The sequence below is a fragment of the Accipiter gentilis genome, chromosome 18, assembly GCF_929443795.1.
Source record: "Accipiter gentilis chromosome 18, bAccGen1.1, whole genome shotgun sequence".
Classification (NCBI taxonomy): Eukaryota; Metazoa; Chordata; class Aves; order Accipitriformes; family Accipitridae; genus Astur; species Astur gentilis.
Window position 1 is genome coordinate 19248763 of NC_064897.1, and position 24180 is coordinate 19272942.

Here is a 24180-nt window from a genome sequence, read left to right on the forward strand (position 1 = left end):
AAGTGCTCCCTGCTTAGTCCCCTAGGACATGCTTTTTTTTCAATATATGGTGAGATTTTCTCCCTGATTTTCCTAAGCTGTTATTTCTTTTGCCATAGTGTAGATTATCCATTTTTCCTGCTTCTCTTTTAAGTAAACAATTTAACAGTTCATTAAAAGCATACGGTAATGCCCTCATATCTCTTAAGAATTTGTTTTCTTCTCAGAATATGTCTTTGCACTTCAGAGAGCTCTGTTTAAAAGCAAAATAGATTTTTTTTTTGTTTGGTCTTATGCCTTGTACACTCAAGTGCATGGTGCACTACCTTTATGAAGGGTTTCTTCAAACTTTGTAAAGGTTACAAGGAGAAAAATATGGAGGAAGAAAACCAAAAAAACACAACCAAAAGTTGGAGGATATTCTCCAGATGACTGCCGACTAATCTTTTCCTTTTGCTTTTGTCAGAAAGAGGACAAAAGAAAAATTGAATGTCATTGACAATCTGGACCAGAAGTTCGAACACACTCTAAAAAGCCCAGCACAGTTCTTTTATGATGCCTTTGCCTCTGTATTTTTCAGTCATTTCAGGTATCTGCAGGCATCATATAAGCCCTAGGACCCCTTCGTTTCTTGTTCCAGTGTTATTGTATTCTGTTACCAGTATTAATACCGTGAAACTGGCAGTGAGCAAAGAGACGCATTTGATGCTTTAGAAATAATGAAATGTCACTCCCATTACAGAACAATGTGGCATTTAATGATTTAATGGGACTATGCAAAGTTTATTTGCATTATTATTCCACTGTAATGATTTTTCCTGGCAGTCAAAGCTGCCAAAAATATCACTGAATGTTAATTCAGATGAACTTTAAAGACAGCCACATAGGGAGTGACCTGAAATCAAAGCTCTTGGTCCTAGCCTTCAAAGGAGGCTACCCTGGAGGGTGTCATTAGAATCTTCCTTTAACCTCTCAGGCTTCAAATCTGAGAAGAGGACATCACGAAAAAGACCTCCCATACTGAGCAGGAGCCATGTCACTCTAGAAGCAAAAATTAGAGTGCCGTAATTAGCTGGCAGAGGGAGAAATACCCCTGGATTTAGATATCATTAACATGGCTAATTAAATATCAGAAAATGTTACATGCAAATATTTGGGGAAAAAATGAAGATTTTCCCAGTGATGGTAATTTTAGTATATTTTACTCATCTTTCAGTGTTAGCTCTACATTAGCAATTCTAACTGTATTGATCCTTTAGTTGAGTGAAGGTTATCAGAGTGCATTACTACTGAGCTTTACAGCTGGAACGGTTTCTCATGTAAGATATACAAATATGCTTATTGGCATGTATGTGATGATTGTGGCTGAAAGGAATAAACCAGTGACTTTTGAGGTTCTTGTTTTACCTGGCTTTCCAAATACATATACAGTCCAGAGCACCGGTTTAAACCAGGGGCTTTTATTTAGTTTACACAGTGCCTGCTTTAGAATTGAATGAGTATTGGGGGGAGTTTCCCCCTCAGATACCAATTTATTGAGTGAAAAATGAGGTTTCAAATAAAGCAAAAAAATAATGGGTTAATCTGTGAGAAAGAGTGATAGCTTTTTTGGATGTGGAAAATTTTTTCCTGTTATTTTATAAACATTTTGATAGTTTTGCTAGTTATTTTACATTCAAACTTAGCTGATAGAATTTTAATCCCCATGAAGTTAAAAAAACCCTTCCTTGAAAGAAAGACAGTTAAATTTAAGTATTATAAGAACAGGAAAAATGGGAGAAAAGAGCAGGAAAGAAGAATGTTCTCTTTTGAAAACTATTGTTTTAGTTTGGAAGAGAATAAACACACAGTTTTACTCTGCCAATAAGCAGCAAATAATGTGCTGCTATAGTTCTGCACCAGCCCTATTTGTGATCCCTTGGCTCTGTAACACAGATGACGCAAAACAGTATTTAAATCATGTGTGAGGATGCCAATTAACATTCAATAAACCCCAGTGTAACCAACCTTCAACTCTGTGGAATAATTGCCTTCTCTTTACAATACAATACATAGACAGAAAACACAAAAGCAGATTTGCTAACAGTTTCTTTTATTCCTTTAACTTAGAAACCAATTAGTACCAACCCTACCTGAAACTAAAACAAAACAAAACCCACCCAAACAAACCAGATAAACAAAACAAGACAGAATTTTATATCTCCCTAACACCTGGAAAGTAAACAAGTATTAAGAAGATGAGTCTCAAAACGGCATGCCAGCATTATTATAGGAACAGGACCAAAAAGAGAAGAGTGAAGGTGTGCATAAAAGTGAAAAATAAATGTACCCACTGCAGACAGATGTCCATGCTCTTCAATATTTTATTTTTTTTTTTAAAGCAACCTCTCAATACCTTGGTTGGAAGGCTAATTAACCTAACAGCAGGATCCAGGCTGAAATCAGCTCTTTACCCACTGTAATCACTAGGATCACAGTTTTCTCAGGGCCTATGAAAAGCAGCCGATGCAACTTAATTCAGGTCCCAAATACATATGCATAATGACAGAGTCTTAAATTGCATGCTTGAACAATATTCTTCTGTCTGGAACCCTGGTGGAGGAATGGCTTTTGGAGAAGGAAGGAATGGAAGAAATCCTTGACAGCGGGGCCTCTACCTTCCTGGCTGCAATAGGGAAGACACAGCAAATGCAGCAGGGGACATCAGGAAGAGCTGATTTTGTGGATGGGGAGCGGGATTCTCTCCTTTTCCCTCCTCATGCGGTAGCGGCACCTGCTTTCAGCCAATCTGTCCCTAGGTGGTTGTAATTCTCCACTGCATCTTCATAGGTGTCCACCTAAAACTATTGCTTGTCCTAGGGGAATTTTATTTTTTTTGGCCAGACCCCTAAAATTAGGGTGCATTTCTTTGGTCTAGCTACTGAACTAAGAAATATTTTATGTGCAAAGTCATGAGTCCCATCTAGGCAGCAACTAAGCACTCACACCTTCATATGTGCCTGGGGTATCTACAGTCATACTCTGTACTGAGAAATTAGTAGGTTTGCACAGAGAGTTGAGATTAGAATTTGCAACTAAAAATGGGATTGTGAATATTTTTTAAAAAATATGCTTGACTCTGCTGAGGATTTGAAATAGATTACTACTTTTCCATGGTATTTAGCATTACAATAGGTATTAAAGATCTGATTCTTAATCACATCACTTCTGTTTTATGCCAGTGAGACTGCTGCAGTCAAAACTGGTAAAAAAATTTGTAGTGACATCAGTAGACATCGGACCCAACCCCAATGTGTGCATGTTAGTATGTATAATATATGCAGTTAGCCATTACGCTACAATAGCTTGCCCTCGGATGTAACACTGTTATTATAACAAAGCTCTGTAATTTAGAGAAGCAATTTTTTGCTTAAAGAATCTGATCTTACTGTGGAGACTAAGGATTACTGGGTATGGAGTTATCAAAAGACATAGCAAGGAGTCAGATGAATTTCCAAACTCAAGACAGTCACTAAAGTCACTTCACTTCAGCCATTTAAAAATTAGCTTTTTGTAGTCAAGGCAACTAGGCAATAGCAGGAGCTCTGTACTTCCAAAGAGTGATTCATTCCAACTATTTTAGACACTTCTCTTGAGGGGGAATGTATTATGCTCTGTAAATGCACTTCTGTATGCCCTGACTATAGCTGGGCTTGAATGACTAGATTGCATTAATCACCTGTGTTTTCATAGCTGAATTTAGATTAAATGATGCCTAAGTGTGCGTATTCTCAGTGTACCGTAGTGCTCAGGCACCACAGAGCCTCTAAGAGAACGTCATCTTCAAAAGAATGAGACCCATTTATTTTCCAAAATAGTTAGAACCTGAGTACCTCAAAAAACATAAAGCAAAACTAACAGGAACTATGGCAAATCCATAAGTGGTTTTCCATCCTATGTTTTGTAATTAGCAACTCTTTTCCACAGGGCTGCTTGCAAAGGAACAGTGTTGGCCTTTATAGTTGGAAACACTGGAAAAAATATAATTTTGATTTTGAAAAAGAATTTCTAAAAAGAGAAAAAGAAACAGTGAATAAGTCACAGGTCTATTTCTATCAATGATTTCTGAAAAGTTATTGCTTTAAATTGAAAAAGAGAGGGCATGAGAAATGGAGCAATCACAAAGAAGCCCCAAGTATTTTAGAAAACAAAAATCCTCCATATTCAAAAATATTTCAAAATGACATATAAAGTTAACTGCTATTTCTACTTCCAGACTATCTCAAGCTTATAACAAAAGTCTATTGAGATCACTTTTTTTTCCCTGTTAACTGGTAAGAAACAAAACAAAATCAAAAAATGCAAGTTGGTTTACTTGTGTTCTGACACTTTTACCATGAAAAAAGCTTTCTTATTCACAGAAACAAGGAAAACTTGCCCATAAAGCACAGAAATGAAAATCTTCCATGGCAATGCTTTACCTCTGGGAAACAAATTTAGAATTAACGAACAAACAAAGCTACCACTGCATTTGTGTCGTGGTTAACAAAGTGCATATCACAGAGATCCTCAGCTGCTGTTTCTGAACACACCAGCAGACAAATGAAAAGGCAGATTATCAGCAAATGGGACTTGGTATATCTCCACTGAGGTCAGTGGTGTTTCTTAAATTTACCAGCAGAAAAATTGGCTCAAAGGTAACGTCTTTTCTAACCTGCATGCAAAAGCTTTCATGAAACATTATGAATCCTTTTAATAACCCGCTGACTTATATGCTTATTATGCTCTGCAGTGGTTTTAACCTCTGAAAGATGCTATAATGTGACCCATTATTAGAATTTGACATATAAAGTGAACTGTAATAGGACTGCTGAAGTACAATTCCCTGACATCTACCTTTTAAGAATTTCAAGAGAAAGATCAAGTGCCAAGTTGCCTCGCTCCTTCTCCGGTAATTGAAACCCACAGAGGGTGGTGTTTGCTTGACAGTAAAACTCCTTTTTGTGCAGCCAAGCACAAGGTCTTCATATCACACAAGTACTGTGTTTGCCAAATTTTGGAGACTGAAGTGAGCTTAACGTGGTATGGGGGTTTATGCTTGCCCCTTGCACAGGACCAGATTGCCTGGGTCAGCTTTGACATATTTTCCCCACATTTTTACTTCACTGTAATTTGCCAGGTGGTTTGGCAATCAAAGCTGAAACATATCAAAGAAGAAAGATTACTTTTGTATTCTGAATTAAATTGTAAGTTACAGCAGTGCATCAGTTTCGTACAGAAACCATTCATACAGTTGTATGTATAATTATATAAAATGAGTTAAAAAAGGAAGAAGAACTTATGATTCAGATCATTTCATCAACCGAGCTACCTATTCAGAGAGTCATCTCGCAAACATTTGTTTATCCTCACATCACACAACTGAAAAACTCATAGATTATCACCTTCATTTCACACAGAGACCCCAGTCTATGGGGATAAAGGCTCAGTTCAGCTGCTCAAACGTGGCCATTTAGTGCCATCTGAGTTGCTTCCAGTTACTGCTCCAGGTGGGTGTGTACCCCCCAGATACATGTTATATCAAACCAGCCTCACACAGGTATCCTTGCACAGCTCAAATGGAACTTGACACCAATATGCAAGCACCTGAATCAAACTGTAACTTGGACACTCGGGATGCAGATTGGACCCTTAAAATGACTGGCTGGATCCAGACTTTAAAACTGATCTCTGTGACAGCAGTGGGAAATGAACTGCATTTCGTGATGCATAAGACCAGTTCTTACAAATGTGCACATGTTCTTTTCTGTAAGTATTCTAAAATTCTCAATCACTTTCAAAACTGGTGTGCTGTCTTGTAATTACTGAAGTACGGGATGGGATTCTGCTCGAGAGTCAACCCCTCAAATTAGCTGTGTCTGCTGACAAACTAGATGTCTACACTCTTCTCAAAGACAATGGGGAGCTAGTGAATACTGTCAGTGGAGTGTAAAGCACAATTCAGCTCACTCTAAACCAGATATTTGGTCATTTGATCTCTCCTGTATATTACAGTCAGTGCAGCCAAGACTACCACTAACCTTCACATCTTAGATTGGTTCCTTCTTATTTGAGAGCACCAGGTCCAGCAAAAACTTCCTTGTTCTTATCCATTACCTGCGTCACAAATTGCCCTTAACACACTCCAAAACTCTCCTGGAGAACAACCTTGGCCCTCTTGCCCTTCCCTCTACACTGCAGAGCCCTGGAGTCCTTCATGACGTGTTAAAGGTTTCCTTCACCAGTATCACTGATGATGAGGGTTCCCAGGCCGGACAAGCCCTCGGCAGCTTCTCCACGACATCCCGGACCTAGATCCCAGGCAAGCAGCAAACAACAGCAGGTCTGGCCGGTGGATGGGTGCCTCTGTGCACTAGCACTTACCAACGGATCAGACTGGCCTCCCAGATGCCTCCCCCACCAAAGCTTGTCCCTCCTCTCCTGCTGCCAGCTCCCACTCCTCTTCCGTGACCTCCAATGGGACGTCACAAGCTCCCAGCCAGCTCCCACCATCATGGGACCCCCAGGCTATGGTCGGTGCAGGGGACCATGCCCTGTGGCGTGTCCCCATTACTCTGCTGACTCTTACGGTCTCACGCAGTTTCACGCGGCGCCCCATGGCTCACAGCATGCCCTGCTCCACGCCAGCGGCCACATCAACTCCTTGATTCCCCCCTTCGCACTCCCTGCTGCCCTGGGTGGGAGGCAGGAGGCTGAGCACAAGCCCACTTTAACCTCCCCTAGAAGATTACCTGCCTGGCGAGCAACCGCTTGTGCTATTTCTTCTTTCTCAGCCACGGTGGGCACACAGCAGCTGTGCGCCCGCCCAGTCTGCCATACGCTGCTTCTTCCTGCGCCGTGCTCTGAGCACGGGCGATTGAGCTGTGCTCACACGCACACAGGCAAGAAAGCCGTTCTCCTGAAGTTCACCCTGGTGAATAATAAAGGAAAAGGATGTGTGTTGTGGCCAAGGAGAATGAACGGTGGTTGGGCCACGCTTCATTATTTTCTTGGCTTTGGAAAAATGAGAAATAATTGGTGATTTAGTTTTTGTATGTGATATTTTCACTTGGTAGCCGTGGCACCTGGGGTTTTGGTTAAGTGTTTCTTCCCTGTATTGTGCAAAGAAACAAATAAATAAATATTGCTGCCGTCTTCCGCTGAATACTCCATGGAGCTGACAGAGGCACAGATGCACTTGCCAACAAGAAGACTTCCTGTTCTGTTTGGTCTTGGCATTTTTGTTGTTGTTTCTTTATTCCCTGAATAGCAACCAGTGAACCCCAGAAGTGAAAGGCAAGCATATTTATGCTATTTTAGTTACAGCAGAATAAATAACTAGTTGTGACTACTGCTTGGTTGTGCCACATTAACATGTAAACCATCCTACACCTGAGCTCAGAATTGCCCTGGGGCTTTAGGTCTGGGAGTGGGAAGAGAAAAAATGAACGTTCATTAAAAGAAAAGAAAAAAAGTCACCCTGTCAGGATCCATCACTCTTTCTTATGCAGCTCAGTGCTGTACTGCTTTAGTATACCTGCCTCTGAAGGGGAAGAGTAACCTTTGGGAAATGTGGTATGATGATGACAGCTTCCTATTTTTGGTACTTCTGTGCAAGGGTGTAAAAAATTACAGAGACTTTGTGCGTGCCCGCTCTCCAGGCTGTGCTGGGAGATAACCACTTCATTTCTTCAGCATAACAATCGATCCAAATGAGCGTGATTGCAGTAATCAAGACATTAACAGGATATAAGTAAGGTAAAGTTTGCAGGGAAAGGAAATATCCACTCCCTGAGATGCTCAGCCAATACTTCGTAATGAATAGCTCATATAAGACTTTTTGCCACTTTTTCTTCTTTGTGACTCATCCCTAAATAGATTGAAATTTTCTCTACTGCATTAGTTAACTAGGACTACTAATCTTAGCATTGTATTTTTATAATTCCTCTTCTATACCTGATTCACAATCAGTTGATTATGACGATCTGTTATTCTGTATTTCAATTACTTGGGTAATTTTGCATTCCTAAAATATTGATGGTCTATTGATGCTCATTAAAATTTTAATCTTTACTTTCTACAAATATTCTCCAATATTTGTGTACAACTACATTATTGAATATTTTTGCAAGGAAATACATTTGGCAAAATATTAATGGAAAAAGTATAGAGAAGACATACCTTCACTACAAAATCTAGACATACTCTTTGCTGCATACAGAACAGTATTTTAAAGGAAGATTCAAGTTATAGGGTTTTAAAAGTTTGGAAATGCCAGAGTAGTGGCTATCTGAGAATTACACATCTAAGTCTCCTACTGTGTCTTTCCTGCAGCCCTTTTTTGTTCATTTTGATGGTTTGGTATGGTTTAGATTTTATTATTATTATTTTCTTCTGAATTTTTCTTATTTTTGTTTTCCTGGCCCAAGCAATATTTATTACATTTGAAAAGAATTAGATAACTCACAAGGTCACATTCTTTAATTTTTCCCATTTTTTACTTATGGCTACCAAAACTTTGCAGCCATCAGGAAAAAAAATTACTCAACAATTACTAGCCCTAGAAGTATTGTGATGCAGATACAATTAAGAATAGAACTTGTAGCTGAAATTAATAATTTAATCAATGAAGGAAAAATGTAGCAATTAATTGTATAGACTCATTTTCTCTAGAAATATTAGTAAAACATGACTATGAAAGAAGATGAAGAATAAAGGATCATGTAGAAAAAGAAAATTTAATCTAACAAAGTTTAAAAATTAATGGAACTTTTGGCAATTCACCTGCAATAATTCTTGTACAGAAGGTTTCCAAGAATATTACATACAGGACATTTTTCACCAAATTGTTCAGCTATGTGTGCAAAATGTGCATTTCCATGTGCAAATTGGATTTGCAGAACAAGTATTAGCTTATAGGAAATTGCAACTCCAGGTATCTATCTGTGCATTGAACAATCTATACTGTAACTGTAAACTTTCATCTTCTACGTGGAATCATCTCAGGTTTTTGGTGTACTATACAAAAAATATTCATTTCAGATGTCTGTGGGAAAACTTCTCCCTGGATGTGTTTTGGAAGGGATCAAATTATAGCTTAGTTAACTGCATACTTTTTGCAATCATCTACATGCGAAGAAATACAAGAGAATAACTTTATATGTCTGTGCTTCTAAAAAAAGGCTGTCAGCTGCTGCCATCAAAAAAAGAAAGCAAAAATCATAGGAATACAAGAGCAGTAAATGTGTTATGTTGTCATGACAACTGCCATTTCTAGTCTGGAGAGCTGAGAGAGAAAACATGCACGCACATAGGAATAGGAGAGAAAACTTTATAAGATGTCCAGGACAAAATCAGAACTAAGCCAAACTGTCTCAAATATTTCCAAGGAAAGGTGAAAAGTATTCTTTGATTGGTATTGAAAAATGCTAAGAAACATGTAAGTACAAAGGAAAAATCACTGTCCTGAAATGTTAAGTATTTGTGGAGTACTTGTTGAAAGGAACAACAGTGTTGTTAAGAAGGAACCCTGAATGCAAGTTTCCATCGTTCTAGGCTTCTTGAAAGCAAAAGAATTTCCATGTTATTTAAGCTTAACTAAAGTCATGGGCACAGTGGTGACATCTTTGTCTAACAATTTGTTGGTTAGGTCAAATACCATTTTTGCATTTCTAAAACTTGATTTTATTGTAAGCACAGTGTATGACATAAACAGGGATTGATTCAACATCCAGGAAAGGAGACGGCTTCCATGGCTGTAGTTTATCCTTTGACTAATTTCACTTAGGTACACTAACGAAGAGTTAGAACTTTTGACACCACAGTTCTCCAAGTCATAACACTCAGTCAGATTAAACTATCCTATTGATCACATCTCATGCCATGAAAGAAACTTGAAAACTGAAGATAAAGCCTGAGATATAGGGATTTTTTTTTCCCCTCAGCCATTGAGTGTATTAACATTATTCATACTTGGTAAGCTTAGATTGTAAAGCTCAAGCAAAAGAAGCAGAGACAAAGCTCAAAAATTAGATACATGTCAGACAAGCCATGTGAGGATAATATATGCCACAATCAATGCTGCACCTTTATGGTTTGTTGATATTTATTCTTGTAAATGTGGAAAAGTAATAAAAAATTACAGAAGAAAATTATCCAGAAGACAACGTACTTTAAAATACTTTAAAAGAGACTTGTCGTGTGTGTTGCCTTACTGCTGAGCCAGATCATCTTGCAAAGAGTAGTAAACTGAAGGCACATTACTATATCCCTTGTTTTCTCTCACTTCCCAAAATTGTATGAGGAAGGTCTTTATTTTGCTTGTGCAATTCATTTGACATGAAATTCCATATACTTCTTCAAATTGTGCCTCAAACCAAACATTCTGCTGTGCTGAAGCTAGCCTTACTGATGAGGAAAGGAGAAAGCTAGGGGTGTTAATAATTAAACAGAGGACCTCTGCAAGCAGGAGGGAGCCAGGAAATCACCAAAACTTGTTTTAGGAACCAGAAGACAATTAGAGCTTTGATAATAATAAAAGATTCATAAGCAGCAAGGTCTACAAAAGCCTTTGCAGATACTTCCAAAGTGAAAGGAAGAACAAATAAAAGCAGATTCATTGCTTAATAGAACAGGAAACTAAGTAACGAGTGATGCAATCTTATGTTCTCAGTGAATTCCCTGATTCAATTTTTACACACAGACATTCAAATGCAACCAGATGTTAAATGCAATTATATTAACAGTGCACAGGTGTGCAGATCAGAGTAGGAGAAAAGAATAAATAATTTCAGTGTATCAGAGGATTTACGGTAGGGGGTATTCTAGTGTTCAGGGCCTGATGAAAATCATTGAGATGGCTAGTTAAAACAAACTTTTAACTTAGCTTTTGTTGTTGTTGTTGTTGTTGTTATTGGAAGAAAAGGGGGGCCCAGGAGACTGGAAAAAGTGGATCTTTTCTTAAAAAATTTAACATAGAGTGGGATAAATTCTGAGAATTAAAATGATTCAAATTAACTTCATTAACAGGAAATAGCCTTAAATTTTTTAAAAATAATAATATATAAGCATGTAGGAGAGAGTAAGGAGTAATTAAAAGAGCAAACAGTTTGTCTGAGAAGCAACTTCTCCAAGCAAATCAAATATTCATTTTAGCACGGTACTAATGCATATATAAACATAGATGCAGTATTGTCATTGCTTTAGTAAGGCTTCTGATACCAACTCACAGAATTAGGAGATACAGTTTAGGTAAGGAAATTTATTTTGGGAAAAATTGTCATAAAATAGGCACACACTTTGTTGAGAAATTCTGCTTAGGTCTAACTGGAAGGGTTTCTGTCAAAAAGGCAAATAAAATCAGTCATAGTCTCTTCTATGCCCAGGTTTGTGCCATTACTTCCATTAATGATTCAGATGATGAAAAGGATAGTATAAAATACACAGATGACTCCAAAGGAGAACAGACTAAAAACTTTTCAGAAGACAGGATCAGATTCCAAAATAATCTCAGTAAGCTGGAGAAAGAGTCTAAAATCAAAGAGAGAAAATTAGATATATGCAAGGGTAAGATCTGTAAGAAGGACAATAAAAATGCATAATTACAAAACAGGGAACTGAGGGCTCATTGACAGTATTGCAGAAAAAGTATGGTGAATTATAATGAATTGCAAACCAAATATGAATAATCAGCACGAAACGGTTACGAAAACTCCCAAGGCTCATTCTGGGCTGTCTTACAGAGAGCACAAATTACAAGGCACAGAAGATAACTTTTTCATTAAACTCAGATGAGGTTTTGCCTAGAATAATGTCCAGTTTGGAAACACAGTTTTGGGAATCGTTTTGGAAAAATCAAAAAATCGAAAAGAAGGGTCAGTGGATTAAAAATGAAGTTTGAAGAAGCGACATTTTAAAGATCTGGTTTAAGTCCAAAAAAAGGAAGAGAAAGAGCAGTGTCTGTGTGTAACCCATTTTCCAATATGGCTATGGAGCAAAGGGAAGAACAAACTGGCTCTGGTTTTAGAAACATTTTAAATCAGAAAGTAGAAAATATATCTGTCTGTCAGCACAGTTAAGTTCTGGAAAAAGGGAGTTTGGGAGGGGGGCTGTGGAATCTCCTTCTTTACAATAATAATAATAATAATAATAATAAACCAACAACAACAACAATAATGGTAGTAGTAGTAGTAAAATAATAGTAATAATAATAATATCACCAGTCAAGACAAGCGTGAGCCTGCCATACACATGAGAGCTGAGCGAAGAAGATGGCCTGGATGGTTCTCCCCAGTTTGCGAACCTCTGACTCCAGGATAGCCAAGGCCCTGCTCTGGGTCACAGCAGTGAACAGGAATAATTCAATTCTCAGTTGCGTGACCAGGGGCCTCCCACCAAAGAGCAAGGTCTAATAGTTCTCCATGTCATTGTGGCGGCACTGGGCACAGAATATCACTTTCTCATTAGTGTAGATATTTCCATAATAGAGACTGCTGAAAAAGGCACACTAAAAATTAGTGGGGGGTTCAGACTTACTGATTTATTGGAACGGATTAAAGCTCTGATTCATGAAGATACTTAAGCAGCATGTGACTTGTACGTTTGAGTCTCCTTTCAAATTGAGTATGTTTTATTATAACTACATGTGTAGAGTATGATGACTTCCGTTAGGGTCTGATACGTTCCCAAATTCGTAGTAGAACTCTCTTGCCTTTTCTGTGTAAAATTGGAAAAGACAGAACTTCAGAAAACACATTTCAAGAAATTATCATTGTCAGGGACCTGGCCTAGGTTGCCAGAAGTGTCTCTATCCACCTCTCAGACTTTGTCTATGCCCATGTGCTGTGTTCTCTTTAATCCTATAGCCCATGTCAATCACTGTAATAAGACTATTACCATGCTGCATCTTTCCCTATTCTTGTTTGTACGGATATGTGTGTGTCTGTGCCAATCAACGCCATTTTTCTGCACCCCAATTCTATACACACATCTTTTCCTTCCTACTCAAATTCAAAAAACTTGAGATTCTACCGTAACAAAAACCCCAATGATTTCTTCGTACAATATGACAAATATTTTAAAAACTCTTGGAAAGAACCAGATTGTTCTCATACATTCCAAATTAAAAAAACACTTTCACTTCTCCCACCTACTGGGTTTCGTTTCTCAGTGCTTTAGTTCTTGCTTAATCATTTGCTCCTTTGGATTTGTAAGGGTTTGATGTCTGCTTTGAACCAGTGTAAAGACGACACCCATGGAGAATATATTCTACAGGCAGGAGGCCATGTGAAATGCCTTAAAAATAACACGGGTTTGTGATACTGAATGTGGTGCAAGGAACCAAAGCATGAATCTGCTTAAAGAATCAAAAAGGCTTGTTTATATATTTGAACATAAAATGAAATTCTAACTTCAAGTTATATCCTGTGAGATCAATGATAATTATGTTTGCTTTTGCAAAGATAAACAGCTCATCTTACTTAACATGCCTTCCCTTTCATTTTTACTGCACGGAGTAGATAGAGTATCCCTGCGTATTGCTTTTGGAAGTACCTGCCAGCAAATAAAATAGTCAATGCAAACACACACTCTGAAGTATTCTGTAACACATAAGGCTTACTGATGGTTATATGTCATAAAATTCAACCCACTTCCTAAATACATAAAATCGCTAGGTCTTTAAGTAAATGACAATTTAAAAAAAAAAAAAATGATTTATTGATCATGAGGGAGAAGAACAAGAACGGATAACAGTTCTCTGACTCACTGTGAATGAACATACCTATTAAATAATCCTGATGAATGTAAAAAGCAGTCACATAATTTTCACTCAGTTACAAAAATAGAATAAATTGGAGATTTCTAAAGGATGAAATGAAAGAATAAATTATTCAGATTTATGGCTCATACAGGACATTAACACAAACAATCCTTTAAAATAGTTCTTTTCAGCAGGACAAATACATCAGCATTCAAAAATAAGTATCTGACACAGAGACATCGTATGAATGGAGGGGTTGACTGCACTTTTCCCTGGTCTGGTGAATTTGTAATAATTTGAGAGATCAGGAGAATTAGACAGTGGCTTGACAGCTCTCACATTAGGTTTTGGGACATAAATAGTATGCCGCGCATACTTCAGTTGTGTAATTACCAAAGTAAGGATAAAGCAATGCAGAGCAGATCTGTCCCATGCAGCAAAATGAGTGCAGGGATCGACAGCTCCTACTTATGGAGCCTGTTCTGGAGCCAGGCAGGAGTTTCAGTGTGGTCCAAACCCACGCTGCTCTGAGAAGCAAACTTCTGCCCACGTCCATAGTATTGCACTGTGAGGGTGGGTGCACTGCTTGGTGGTGCTGGCTCAGGGTAACTGGAGTTACTTCATAGCTCAGACGTGCCTCTTGTACAGTCAAAAAATGAATTCTTGCAGGAAGAAAAGTAGTGGTGCACCATTCCATGAGCTCTCTTTGTTTGCTGCGGCCAGAAAAAAAATTGCTAGAATGCAAAAATGTGGAAAAAAATCTTTTACCACAAAAATTCAGGTGAAACAATGGCTGAAATTGTTCTATTTTCTACACTGGATTATTATTAAATACTAAATTGAGTTCAAGGGTTTGGTTCTCCTCTTCAAAGTTCTCCAGAAGTTTGTCCCAAAGTGATCAGCAAACAGATCACACTGTTTAAGTATGACCTGCCATAGTAACTCCTGTCCTCTCCTATGATGGCATATTGAATTCACAAAAAAAAAAAAAAAAAAAAAAAAAAAAAAAAAAAAAAAAAAAGCAGGTCTAAGACAGAAGAATTAACCTTTTATTCTTATAGAGGTGATAGAGGTGTAAACAGCCACAGATTTCACGGATGTCTGAACAAACATAAAAGGCACTTCTCCATCTTAGCTTTTGGCAATACAAATTCCTTCAGTACAAATGGATGAAGAAACACATAATCTTGTATATGGTGATAAAGCCTACAGAGTTATGGTGAATAGACAGAAAGCTGAGATGAGAAAACTTTTACTTTATTCAGGCCAAAATCAGAAGATCTGGAAATGTAAAATGAGGAACTATTGTTGTAAACATTAATTTTCAGAGATCCATCATCTACAATTCACATAAATTTATTGGTTTCCACAACTGCAAACAGCTTTTATCAGAATAATTTTAACTTTAAACACTGTTTATTAAATATGTGGAGAAGGCCCAGAAAAAAATTAACAGTCCCAGGGTAAAAGCAATTACATCAGAGTTCTATAAATTCTCTGTGTGAATGTTCTGTAGGCAGAAAGTGCATTTATGACTAGGAGTAGAATGACATCTATTTGGTGCTGTGAAATGTGGTTTTATTTGTTGTTGTAGTCTTGTGTGGGAAGTAGGTACCTCAAAAATTTATGGTTTTAACCATATTATGCAGTTGATACATGTAAGTTTGAGGGATTTCTTGTAGGATTATTTTTGGTGATGAATAATTTCATAGTATGTTCTAGTGATATCATACAATGAAAACAAAACCCTTGAAGAGATTTTTTTTTTGTAATCAGTAATTTGCTATATTGCCTTTTATTTAAGATTACAAATGTTAGGTACAAGTAATATTTGGCTGGTAATATTATAAGAACTTTGGGAAGAACTGTATCTCCAAAGTAGAATTCAGCTCGATCAGTGCAAATTAAGATTTGTTTTACATGCAGAGTTTTAATAAAGAAAAGTTGGCATTGTTTCTAGGTATCAGAAGGTTCTAGAGGACAAAATACGATGCTGTTCTCATGGTTTTTATAATTATCTTCACAACTTTGCATATTTTTTAAAGCCCAGTCTAAAACCCCATTCACTTAATGAACTTTGGATCAGTATTCACTAGCACCACAGTAACTGATGGTGTAATTGAAGAAGAACTGAAAATATGTTTTAATGCATGGCAATCAAACTCAAGATGATCAGTTAAAGCAGTTCACTATCTGAATTCTGTAAGTGATTTAAAAAAAAATCTCTGCATAAATTTTCTCACTTCTCAGAGCTTAATGTAGCTGCAGCTCTTTAGCATGATACACATACAAAAAATTTTTGAGAGGGAAGTTTATACTGGATCCTGAGTTGCATGGGTGGGATAAGAAGCGTTCTTCCAATACATATCGCACAACTATGAATTCTCATTTCATTGTTCCCCAGAGCCAGAAATCTATTGAAGTGTTTGGAGATGTGTCGGTTTATAATGGTCGTGATTCAGGGGCTTAATGTAGAGACTTCTGACTGTAAGAATACATAGTGATCCTGAACACATTGCCATATGCAGGGTGCTTAAATTTAAGCCTTTTTAAGGTACCGAGGGCTAGACCCAAACATTGAAGATGAAAAAGCGGATTTAATCATGCACTGAATTGTAGTCTGTCCATCAAAAGTTTTACGTTAAGGGTCATTCTGCTTGTTTCGTGAAAAGAAAGGAGAAGGGGCCACAGGAGAAATCTAACAGAATTTAAGTATACTGCATTTCCATTAAGTATTTCAGTGCCAGCTTCTTGTCCAAAAGAACAGAGCAGTGTGAAATGGGAAGCTCTGATTTTTTATGTAAGGAAATATCGTATGGTTTGTTTCCATTATTGTCCCAAGTCAGCCAGTCTTCATTAGGGAGCGGCCCCATTGATATCTGCAGGAAATTATATAACTCCTTTGTATGCCTTCTCTTAAATGTTAAAAGTAATTATCCTGTCCCTTCACAAAGCATTCTACCATTATTCAGTAGAGATCTCAAGAAGTCATGGCCTTATCATAGAATGAACTATGTTTTGTGAACAGCATACCTATTATCTGTGACAAAAAAAGTATAATTTGTTCTTTTGCCTAGGGCTTGCTGGCATATATTGCACAGTACAAACTCTGAGGGAATAACTTCATTTTTAACACCCCATTTTGCCTTCAAAAAAAGAGAAGGAGAAAGAAAGGGATGGATAAAATCCACCTAACCTACAACTACTCTCTCATTCAGGCATAGAATGCATTCAATCCCCTCCTAAATATAATAACATCTTCATTCAAGACAAAAAGTTTCCTTATTCTTGATATTTATATTCTGCTTCAATAGAATGTTCTCTGTTGAGCTGATCTCAGTAGAGCACTCTGTCTGGTCCACAGGAGGTCTTATTCTTTGTTTTCATTTATTTTAAACTTCTGTCATTCTGAAGCTTGGGGTCCAGGCTAAATCCCAGTTTTCAAAAGGAAAAAGAAGCTGAGGAGAATGATGATGATGATTGATGGTGATGATTATGATGATGATGATTATTATTAAGAATTATTTCCAAATTCCTGCAGTAATTCAAAGTATATTAAATCGTTTGTGAGAGTTTGTGTGTATGTGCATGTGTTACATCAGTGGTTTTCAACCAGGAGCCCTTGGGCACTTATGGAACTGTACGCTACAACTCCGTTACATAAGGCAAAGGAAAGAAAGAAAGAAAGAAAGAGCATTAACAGTAGGCTTAATTTTTCTAAATAAAGGCAACATCTGCACATCCAGTAGATTTCTTTCAGGCATCTATGTACCAGTACTAGAATAGACTTTTATAAGCACCAAAATGACATCTGGATTTCTTAGCCTTTCTTAGAATTACAGCATGCTTTCTGAAAGCTGATCTCCACCATTGTTTGGAATGCCTAAAATACATTGTTTGTTACACCTTAGGCCTGACTTGTTACATTACCTTAAAACAATTTATAGAAGATGATCCCTAAAACAATGACAGACAGTCTGCTTTAAAAAAGGACATGTGGTAACCTCGACCTGGGCTTCCTTCCACTCTCGTGAGAGAGGATATCATAGGCGTAGGAGGTTGGTGGAATTGCTGTTCTGACACATGGACCACACACCTGATAGAGGTTTATTACTAGGACTGACAGCGCAGTCCCCAGAGGAAACGGACAGTCCACATTTCCAGGTATGAGTTTGACAGAAGGGATCTTCCGTTGTTGATATACTGTGAAATGGCCACACATCTGCATAAAGGGCAGGTTTATGAAGAATTCAGCCCAGATAAATGATTCACCGACCTAAACTGCCATTCAGAAGTTACGGAATCCATCTAAAACTGCCTTGCTGAGCTTCCTGCTTCCCTGTTCCCGACAGACCCAAGTGCTGCTCAAAACTGCGCAGGCAGCCCACTACTCCTCGTCCAGCAGTGTGAAGGAATGGCGATTTTAGCTGATGATGAAGAAAATGCAGGCACTATCTGCCATGGTGGGTAGTGGCTAGGCTCACGCTCCGGTGCTTAGCAGACTACCTTCTGAGTTTTTCCAGACAACTTGTTGAGAAGCATCAGTGTGGAAGGGCATCTAGTAATGATCTGGTCTTCACTATGCATCTGTAACATCCTTACTAGCTTTCATAAATAACCTCCTTTTCTCTCACCAAAAGGTTTACAGACAACTCGATGAAAACTCGAGGTATGCATGTGCCTCACTTCAATTTTGAGACCAAGGTTCTATCAGCTTTCATGTGACACAGGAAAGCATTAACGACCGGTAGTAAAAGGCAAAAAAATGCCTACAGCACCTGACCTTCAAGCTGAGCTCTGCCACCCACCCGATGTCTACATATCAAAGGCAAAACCAGTTCAAAGTCTTTCATAAGCTCAAGAAACACAATGAATAAAGATGAACCTTCATATTCAGACTCTTTCAAAATAAAAGGAGAAATTTGAAGGAATTTAGACATCAGGAAAAAGTTAACAGTTAAGACAGTGACGCAGTGGATTAGACTGCCCAGGAAGGTTGCGGAGTCTCCATTGCCAGAGGACTGACAGACTGGGTCAGCATACAAGAGCACAGACGGATGTTGTACAGTTCATGGCAGGAGGATGGATTACACATCTTCTTTTTCAGTCTTATTCTGCCTGATTTTGGGGGTATGATTTTAACCCATGCAATGCCTGCCATTTCTAGACAGCTGCTCAGCAAAGTGCTCTGAAAGAAGCTGCATACCCACAGGACTACACATCAGATACTGTCATAGCAAGCACTTTCCATGATTTTACTTAAACTATGATTTTTCCCAAAAGAAATCATTCCCGAGAAGCATTTCTTTTGAATAGACTATTATGTAATAGGTGTAAATTATAAAAAACTTGCTACAGTTTTTCCTAAAAATGCCCACAGACGTTTTGTGTGATACCTTCTGTGATCGCTGGTGACATGTTCTGTTGCTAAAGAAAACCGGAGCAGTAAAATCTGCATATAGCAAACAAAGTTTTTCATGTGAGATTTCCAGCAGAGTAGCCTGATATCAAGAAATTTTTCTTTCTAATCAATGGAAAAATTCTCAGTGATTGGGAATATACCCAGTATACAGATCATCTTGTTTTCAGTCTACAGGCAGTGTACAAAGCGGGACAGAGCTCGGCTTAGCATGACCTGCATAAAACAGGGTGTGAAAAGACCATTAGTCCTCCTCTTACCCAGTGAAAAAGCAAAAGCTAGTGTTAGCAATTGAAAAAATCACATTCTGGTATGTTTTGAGGTTATCTGCATATAAGGAAACACAAGTGTGTAATTTTTATGAAGAGGTTCTGTAAAATGCTTTACCAAAATTTTTGGTCCATATTCATATATGGAAAAGGTGGTTCCAGTTCAGGAATCTTCACGAGTGGGACGGGAGAAGGGACAGTGTGGGATTGAAGGCATATCAGAGCCTTCATCAGGTACAGGAGAATCCTGGAGCAGAAAAGCAAACTTCCCCTGGGCTCCTTCCCGTCCACTACCATCTGGATGTCTCTTTGCCTGGCCATGGGGAATATTTCTTAGGAACAAACTCTACCCTTATCTTTGAAGCCATTGCCATGAGGAGCCTGAAGTGTCTAGTAATCATCCGTTGTTAATAATGACAGTTAACATTCACACTTTTTGTGCGCCATTAATCCAGATTATGTTCTTTCAACTACTGCAAAATCTCTCTTTTTTTTTTTTTTTTTTTTTTTTGGTGAAGAGTCTTCTCCAATACAGTTGACTTTAAATCTGAAGTTTACTTAAAGGTTGTTTGTTTCTGTTTTCTTTATTCTTCTCTCTTTCTCAGTGATCAGGGTGTCTGTTGTTTTGAGTATAATTAGATCATCTAAGGTCATATTCCATCAGGATTTTTTCTGTTATAAGCTTCCTTCCTCCATGTGTCAACAGAAATTCTACATTTTAAGATTAGAATCTAATCTTTATACTCCTGAAACTGATCATCACGAGACCAGTTATCAAATGTCGTTTCGCTTTTCTGGTAGTCTGGCAGCAGGTATTTGGACAATGTTACCAACTCCCCTAACAGTGCTTTTGTATCTATTGCCTCCACACCTCGATATTTGTTCTTCTAAAAATCTCAGTGACTGGCACATTTCCAAAACTTTCTGAGGCAGCTTAAATGGACTGATATTTCCCAAATTCAGTGGCTGTATTCCCAATACAGTGACCATAGATGGGCCAGTTAGTACATGCATGATGTCGAGGCAGGACTGTTGCTCATTTACCTTAAATTTTTATGCCAGTATAGTATTTGTTCTCCCCCCTCCCCCTTGGAGTTTCCCCAGAGCACTCCTGGCTTTGAACAAACTGATTTATTGTATCATGGAGAATATCACATGGAAGTTCAAGACTGTTGGGAACTAAATAATAAATTACAAATCAAAAAAAGCTTTATTTTTCAACAATTTGCATTTGAAAAGAACTTCTAAAGTGATTCATTATTAAAGTACTTAAGCATACAAAATATTTGGTGTGCCTGGCAAAACAAAAATGGTAACATTGCTAATTATGTCTGCCCACCAAGGAGTGGGCTTTAGTACATCCTAAACCATTTCAGAAGGATGGCCTCTGTTCTAGGTAACTTATAGCTGAAGGAAGAGTGGACAGAGAAACAGACAGAGAGCAAAGGAAGACAGACTTCAGAGTAGACAGAAGCCTTAGCAATGAGTTCATTTAAGGTGTGACAGGCCAGAGAGACCTATATGGGACAGAACAAGGAGAAAATTTTGTATATAAGGGCTACACTGAGCAGTCATAACAATGACACAGAAAGTAATCTGAGGTTCTTTAACATTTTATCTTTAAGGATGAAGCCTGTTTCACGTGAAAACAGCACGGCTTATTCTGTTTTAATACAAACCAGTTTCACAACAGCAAAAATCCTTCCACTGTAATAGAATTAATGAGGTTTTGTTAGTAAAAGCAGGGTGTTGAGAGAAGCAAGGAATCCATTAACAAAAGTAGGAGTAATCTGCTGCAGGATGGCATAAAAGCGCTGGCTATAAATTATAAACACTCTGGATTGACTGCAGCTGTATTAGTTAAGCATTAGTGATACTGAATGTGTTTCATTAGCTTACTGCCACTGAAACAGAAGGTCTCTGGAATACGTTCGTGCAGTAACGTTAGGGTTTTCTCCAAAGCCTTACATAGAATAAAATCAGAATTTTGCTGCTATCTGTAGCCATATTTTTCCTCCTCTGTATAACTCCAAGGATACAGATGCTAAATACAAGCAGGTACGGTAACAAGCTCTAGTTTGAAAACTGGCCAGTGAATAGGAAGGGAGTATGGCCAGCGACTTGTACAGTCAATGAGAGATCAGAGGAAAACTAGAAAGCCAATGAACCTGGAATCCTTCTCTGTAAAGGATGACTAAAGGATTATACTGCTGCAAAAGGGTAGAGCTATCTGTTTGTCCGTCTTTAAGAAAATCAGGATTATTTTCATCAATTAACCAGATTCTGGAAAGTAAATTTTGCTGTCAATACCACTACATCTCCTTACGTGGTGGAGAGAGGACTATTTCTTGTTACATTATATTAGCCACATATCTGAAAAATGTCTTGTGAAAATGGCAGGAAAAAAATGCTTTCTCACAGGTTTCAATCCCTCAGGATTTGAGCCCAGACCTGTGCCTGTGTTTTCCCACTCCCACCCAGCTGAAGAGAGACCAAAGTGACAAACAGAAAAAGAAGGAACTTCTGATGGAGCTGTGAAAGCTAAACGAGCTATTGAGACACAGGGGAAAACACTCACCCTGCCGTGACATGAGGAGTACTTTTCTTTAATGTAAGGACAATGTAGCCAAATCAATCTGCTCAGTGCTGTGGGAGGCTAAAGAAAAGGCTTTTTAGCAATTCAATATAATTTAGAAAATGTCCAGAGCCTGTTTTAAATGGTTTGTATTTTTGCGGTAGTAACAGAGTGTTCCAGAGCTGAAGGATCTTCTATTCACCTCTGGAACACTCAACGGTTTAGTTCCAAAGCCTCCCCTTGGTTGCACTCCTATAATTTTACCTCTGCTGTGATAGCATTGTCATTCAGAGCACTTTAGCTAAAGGCATACAGGGTGGTACCTTTCCTTCTTGTGAGAAACATCTTACCCTAATGTGTCATGTGAGATACAGGCTCCGTTTAGAGGCACAACAAATTTGTTAATCTTAAGTTTAGAGACTCTTCTTTCCTATAGCCCATACACAGCCTTCCTGTGGGTACACCGTCCCTTGATTTGATGTTTTTCCCTCAGGCTACAGAAAGTAGAGTTTTTCCCTTCCTGATTGAGGGTCCCAGTGTAAGTGAATCAAAGTCAATAAGGATGTGATGTTTCAAGAAGGTGATGGTGACAGGATGAGCCACTGCTCTGTTTTATAATGGTGAGCAGTAGCCATTCGGGCAATAAAACATCACTTCAAACTTCTTTCTCATGCTGGATCTCATCTAGCTTTTCTCAACTATTAACTCTCTTACTATGTTATAGTTGCTGAAGAATATACATAAAATACGTTGCTATAAATTAGATCAGCAAGTTTTTATAATCTAATAGATAAAATAGCTTCTTGTCACAAAGAACAAGGTGTCAAATTGTGACGGGGAGGCTTGTGTTAACATCTTTGTTTGCTCTTTCTCCCTTGTCAGCACAGTGATATATTTGACTTCTTTCAATGACAACTAAAAATAACTGATTAAAAGTTCCCTGAGATTCCAAACCTATGAAAACAGGTTAAGGAGAGACAGAACAGGTCAGTTTTATAAAAATACGGTCAGGTGTTTCACAGAACACAATCTGTTATTTTTCATTGCCAGACTGCTTAGAAATCTTTCCCATATCAGGCACACAAGGAAACCATCAGGAAGAGACAAGAAAGATAAGCTGAAGTAAAAACAAGGGTAAGGAACCACTCTCCTGTGGCAGGATTTCTAGCAGATTTAGAGCTGTGGTACTGCCAAACCAGTGCAGAAAATGGGTTTCCACTCAAGATGTGAGAAATATTTCTATCTTACTGAAGAACTGGCCACAAAATAATAATGTTCTAGATATTTTTTATTTTGAAATGAAAGACATTAATACTCAGATTGCGACCAACACAGTCTTTGTCTGGTTCACTGCAGTAACTGATTCTGAAATCCAGTTTTCTTCTCTCTGTGCTCTAGGTTGCCAGTATGAAATGAAAGCGGCCCTGTTTCTTGGCTCAGAGGTATACAATTCCTGAGAAAGGCCTTTTTGTTTGTCTTTCCTCATTTTAATAATTGGTGTCCAATGGGAAGGTGGTGTTAGCGATAGATGATCTGTTTTGTGTTTTCCAAAAGATATAATCTAATAAAGGTTTGTAGTAACCCTTTTAACTGTTTATAAATTGAAATAACTAATTTTTTTTATTTGTTTTTTTTTTTTTTGAAGACTTCTTAGTAGCAGAGATGTTTCTTCTATGTCAAACCTAAGCATACAGTGGTCCTGATTTATTTTATTCGAATGACTGAACTTCCCGGGCAGAAAAAAATTTGCTTAAAACTGGATATGTACCATCATCTTACAAAGAAATTAACTGGAGGAATTATAGCAGCTTCTAGTGGATAAAAGATTCAATTTTAAGAAACCATTTTAATTACGCTTGACAGCTTGCTGGTGCCAGTCAAAGGTTACAAGGTTAATCCTTTTAGTAATTATAAGGCGATATTCACATTGCTTAACTTTAGCCATCTAAGTTAGGCACCTGAATAAGGAGTCTAGTCTCCTCAAGCTGCCCCGGAGCAAGGTGCATGAATGTCACTTAAAAACCCCTGGAGGGTAATTCAGAGAGTCTGAGGTTGAGGCATTCCAGAGAGAAACTGAAATTAGGTGTCTAAATTAAGCAGAGTGAATATGCCATCCTTGTGACTTGCTGATGAGTCGCCGGGGAGCAGCCTGTAGTACTGT